This window comes from Arachis duranensis, chromosome 2, assembly GCF_000817695.3.
Source record: "Arachis duranensis cultivar V14167 chromosome 2, aradu.V14167.gnm2.J7QH, whole genome shotgun sequence".
In the NCBI taxonomy this organism is placed as follows: domain Eukaryota; kingdom Viridiplantae; phylum Streptophyta; class Magnoliopsida; order Fabales; family Fabaceae; genus Arachis; species Arachis duranensis.
In genome coordinates this window covers 8,639,229-8,645,158 of record NC_029773.3, presented here as the reverse complement: position 1 = coordinate 8,645,158, position 5,930 = coordinate 8,639,229, and the positions used below count along the sequence as shown (strand labels likewise).

Sequence of the window (5,930 nt, the reverse complement as noted above, 5' to 3'; positions counted from 1 at the left end):
GTGGAGATTGAACCTAAATCCTCTTACTTTTATAATTTCAACAAGGATTTTATTATGATTTTTATTACTTTTAATTTTAATATGGGTTTAATTTTATATTTTCTGTTTTATTAATATGTTTATAAACTATGGAATGATTAAATATTATGTTTGATTAAAAAAATTGATTTGTTGTGGGTCGGGTGGGTCAGGTAGAGTTGGATGTGGAACTTTAGAATGCAGGTAAAATTAGGGTTAAGAGATTCTCAACTCACAGGTAAGGTAAAATTGAGTTTTAGAGAGAATTCAAACTCGCAAGTAGGGTTAGAGTGGAGTCTAAACTTTACCCTATTCTACTTATTACCAGCCCTAATATTCCAAATTAATAAATCATTCAATTCAACGTTGTAATAATTTTGTTTAGTATAACAAAAAAATTTTGTCAAAACAATACAACGAGATTTTAAGAACACCAAAATTCTATCGAAAATAACAAATTTTAAAAATCCCCTCTCTTCATAGTATCTTGGTAATCTTTTGTTAGGCTTTTTCCAAAATTAATGTTAGTAAATATAATTCTTACAAAGAGTTTTAATACAAGTTGGGGGAGATTTCTATTATGAAATTTTTGGTGCAAAGGTGAGAAAACCTTTTATTCTCCCCTTCCCAATTTATAGAAAATTCTAGGTTTAGGTTTTGGTTAAAATAGGTTGGTTTGAATAATTAGAAAGTGGAGCTTGGTGACAACCTAAAGAAATGTAAAAGGACATTAAGATATAGATTTTGATTTTTGATGCATTTATATAATGTTTTGTGAAATTCTAAAGTCTAAATAAAATAGTATATTTTTAATTTTATTTTTATTTAATTTCAAATAAAAAATAATAATAACTTATTCAATTCAGCATTTATGACAATAAATGAAATTATCGTTATATAAGTCATTTAATGTGAAATAGTTTAATTTATGATTATAATTAATATATGTATTTTTCATAAATAGATTAAAAAATTAATAATGTTCCTGCAATCAGATTCTGTAGCTGTTAATAACAAAAATTTAAGAAATAAAACAGAATTATCTCCTAATTTTAAAAGAGGTACTAAAATTGAGAAAAATACAAAAACTGCATAACCTAAGGACCATATTTATATATAGTGAAACCTCGTGTTAAATTCTAAATTGTGTTTGACGCGTTTCACATGACACAGACAAGGTCTTTCTATCATATGTGTTGATTTGGTGCTTAACCGGTTACTTAATGTACTTTTGAATCCTATATTCATTGTTTATGATTCATCCGTTCTACTTACTTAATCGATAGAAATTTCAACTAAGTATGGTGGACTAGTTTATTCTCATGTTATTACTACTAAGTCTAATAGGGTCAATTTCCCTCTGCAAAGAGTGCCATGATAAGGCCAAGGATATAAAGAATAATAGTTCGTAGGCACCGAGGAGAAACATCCCAAGAAAGTTTAAGAAACTTTCGTAGAGGAGGGAGGTTCAACCGATTTGCTAGCTACAATGAAGGGAATGCATCAAACTCCCAATGTTGTGTTGCAATTTATAATTAATCAAAATAGGAGTGAAACATGAACTCTATTTGGACCAAATCATTTTTTTAAAGAGTTCATTAATTGTTTGGGGCCCAAAAACCACATTTAAAAAATATTTGAAATTGAATTCATCCACCTTCTCAATAAAAATTCTCTGGATGAAGACCCTCAACTATGACTAGAATATGACAAAAAAGCTATTTGAGCTCTTAAGTGCACAAAAAAAATAGGTTATTAAGTTAGTATTTTATAACTTTTGTAGTTCAACGAAATATTGGTATAAGTCTTTTTTAAAAAACAAAGTAGTAGTTAGACTTTCTCCTCTTTTTTGGAGGAGTTTACTAAAAAGATTTTCATTAGATTTTATCCAATTAACAAGTAAGTAGAGGATGAAATCGCCTCAAAAAATTTAAGATAATAGAATATGACAATGGCCCAGTTACTAAAGAATTTTGCTCGACTTTTCAAGAGTACCAGTTCAACTTTCTTGTGCTTGCTCAATTTTAGTAATTTTCGATGTAGATTTATTTTATTTTATTGCTAATTTCTTCTTCTTAAGATTTTTGAAAATTATTTTTAATATGAAAATGAAAATAGTGTTTTGATTGTATATTGACATTTGAAATATATTACAATATTGTGAAAATTATTCAACACGTTCCTACGTGTTGACTTTTCTCTTACAAAATCCATCCACCTATAATTACACATTTCCAACAAATATATCAATATTTTTTTCATATAAAATAAATTAGCCTCAGATTTTTGCAATCCTTTGACTCTTACATATACGAACATGCCATAAACAATTACTAGAGAGTTTAAAACATCAAGTGAAGTTGAATCTAAACACCTAGTATGAATTCATTGTTTCTTAATTTTACCGTTTTTTATTTTTTGCTATTTTGTCATTTTTTAGTTAATCATCTTGTGGATAGTCTAATAGTGATAGATTCAATTGAACTGTATGTTACTTGAATTAATTTTCAAGAAAAAGATAATATTTTTTTATTCATTTCCTTATTACTTGTGAACCGGTGTACTTACTGAAACTAAACTATATAAATTCGATAATAGACACTTTAAACAATATAATGTGATTATGCATTTTAAGCATGATTAATGAAAGAAATGACATTGTCTTTGAAAATTATAAAAGAAAAGCTTGAAGTTATCACATCAAGAATTATAATATGATCTTTCACAAGATTCAAAGATTGCACAATAGATTGTGATTTGTTATCTTGTGTGTTTAATGAATGGTGTGAATGATAGTGAGGATGATTACGGTAACTTATGAGTAGCAAGAATGTAAATTTTGTCCCATTTACAAAAAATTGCTTATGTGAGAATGGCAATTTTTTTTCGCTCACATAGTGGTGTTAAATTTGCTTGAATTTTATTTTGCTTAGGGTAGATAGTACTTATTTCCTTTTTTTTCCTCATGTTTTTGTTATGAATAATATTATATATTTAAATTTTTTTATGAATTAAATCTAATCAAGTTAAACAAAGACTTAGAATAATACTATTCATAATTAATTTTTGTTGATATTAGACTAATTTAACTGAACTTGATTAATAAAAATACTTAAATTTGTAACATATTATTTTATTTAACTATATCTATTTATTTTTGAGTCTCTTCTTTTTTGTATTTTCATGTCATAACTCATACTTGTGATGATAGTCTATTAGTGAATTATAGACGTTTATGATGACTTTATGAATCTGTTGTGTTGTATATTTTTTTTAATATGTGAATCATATAATTTCTCATTTTTTTCATAATTAATTATTTATTTGTCTTGCAAAAAGAATAAATTTATCAAAATTTTTTATACAGATTACTATTATTATTATTATTATTATTATTATTATTATTATTATTAAACCCTAAACCATAAACCCTAAACCTATATATCTTATGTGGGGTTTGACTGCATGAATATCACTCATCGGTTTTCTAGATCTGAGTAAAAGATCTATCAGCCTAATTCATAAAGAGTGGTTTATAATGAATAGGGCATTTTATTGTACACATGTAAGTGGTATAGAGAGAGAATATAATTCCTTTTATTATTATTCAAAATATGGATGCTATTTTTATTAATTTTTCTTTCATTCTATTAAAAGAAAAATTCGTAAAATTACATCTTTACCATATAATTTACCATAATAAATATAGGATTCATGAGAGAAAAATATGTGCCTCTTCCCAAGAACTTCCAAGTTCCAATAAGAGAGCATTTTAAATTTAAGTTCACTACTCTCGACAAAATAAAATAAATAAAAGTTAGTTCTCTCAGACATAGTTATCAGAACTGAATCGGTAATCGAACCGATCAGATTATTGGGTTATTAGGTTATTGGTTTAATTGGTGGGTTATTGGTCGAACCGGTCAACTCGGTATAATTAAATAATTATATAAAATTTAATTATTTTTTATTATAACTTTATAAATACTTTTATTTTGTTTTTATAAAATAATTATTATTTTTAAATTTTAATACTTTATTAATTAATTTATATTTAAAATACAATTGTTTTCATGTGAAGTTAATATTTAAGAATCGTTAGATAATTTGACAAGTTTGACTAAATATCATCTAACGATTTTCAACTATTAACTCCATATGAAAACAACTACATGTGAGTCTTTACCTATTATTATATAATTTATTAAAAAATTATATTAATAAATATCATATAATCATGAAAAGAAAAAATAAATTGTGATTAATAAAATTTTTTTATTTATCTTTTTAATTTGTATATATTTAATAAAATTTATAGTTAAATAAAATGTAATTGATTTAAATAAAAAATTGCTATATGTATTATAATTTGTATATTATTTAATAAAAAGAGTTGAGTGATAAAATCTTCCATGTTATATTCAAAATTGCATGGGTTCGAATCCCATGTTTGTGAATTTTGGAAATTACGGAGTACATGGAGCACGGTCGGCGCGGTCTTCAACCTGGACCGAATCGTTATTAAGTCTAATTCACCAGTTTTTCGATCGAATCGGCCGATCCGATCCGGTTTTACAATTATGCTCTCAGGGCATCACACTTTATCTGGCACAATATTTGTATTTTTCTTTTCTCACTTTTGTATTGATAGAGTTACAATTTTAAATTTGTACTGTTTCTCTCACACATTTGATCAGTTCAACGGAATAAGTAGTAAAAATTATGTCATACTTTCTATTAGGATGCGTGGATTTTTTATTATAATAAATAAAATAAATAAAATTATTTATTTCGATAATTATATAATTATTTTATTTATTAAAATAAAAAATCCTACTATGCGTAGATAAGATTAATTTAAAACTCTGAATATGATATTAACTTTCATATCTTATAATGAAATAAAAATAAGAAAAAAATAATTATGATAAATATTTACCTCATTTTTTGTGGGGTCATCTCCAAAATTGAGACACGATATCAATCTTCAAGTCTATCACCCTCCCTTTAATAGGGCATCCTTTTCCAATCTCCTGCATTAGCAAAAATTCCGGTCAATGGATCTTGGGTTTTAAAAAGTTAGTAAAAAGTTACATTAAAGTAATATTTTATAAACTTAATTTAAAAAATTCCAAAAAAAATTATTAAAGAATGAAAAAAAAATTTACTTTTTTTTAAATGTAAAAAAATTATTATTTTAACTAATTTATACTTATTATTATAATATATATTTAGTTTATAAAATGGTATTTAATAAGTCTTGAATCCAAAACTTTTTCGTTTAATTATAAGATACTTATTATTTTGATTAACTTTACATAAAATAAAACCATAGTCTAAAGCTTGCTTGCTCAATAAATTAATAGTTCTCTTTCTTTTCGAAAAGTGATTGGTAATACATGTAAAAAAAATGATTTAGTAAATTTGTGTTATAAAAACACATGATAAATTTATTATTAATAAAAAATTTTAAAAATTTTCATTTAGCGAATACAAATTTAAAGTTCAGATTTGTTTATTATCCCAAATCGGATCCAAAGTTTTGTTTTTAAAACTGAGCTTTGGATTTGTGAATTCTAATTAAATTTTTTTTTATCTTTATATCCATAAAAAATACACCATTTTTTCATAATCAAACACATAACACATTCTAAATTTTCATAACTAAAAAAATTAGCCAATATATAAACCCAATAAAGATACAAGAATCTGAAGAAAGTAGATAATGAAATGAGAGACAAACCTCCACTTCAAACAGGATGTATCATGTTGCGATTAGTCCTTAACCAGATCGAAGACAGCAAACAACCATAACAGAAATTAGAAGCCCTGATTGTCTGGTCAATTCAAAGAAGCTTTTTTGTGTTTTTTGTTTTTTTTTTTTTGTGTTTTGTTTTTTTTTTTTCCGTGAG

General features: G+C 25.0%; 1 protein-coding gene across 5 annotated transcripts in view; it reads right to left on the bottom strand.

Moving 5' to 3' along the window:
- LOC107473399 (uncharacterized) overlaps positions 1-5,883 on the bottom strand; it is a 60,645-nt gene extending 54,762 nt beyond the window's left edge. For all 5 annotated transcript variants that reach the window (XR_008005841.1, XR_008005840.1, XM_052257080.1 and 2 more), the window contains exons 1-2: positions 5,762-5,883; positions 4,958-5,051 (exon numbers count right to left, since the gene is read on the bottom strand). The gene's annotated coding sequence lies outside the window, so the exon portion shown is untranslated. The remainder of the gene's footprint in view (positions 1-4,957; positions 5,052-5,761) is intronic.
- Positions 5,884-5,930: the final 47 nt, after the last annotated feature.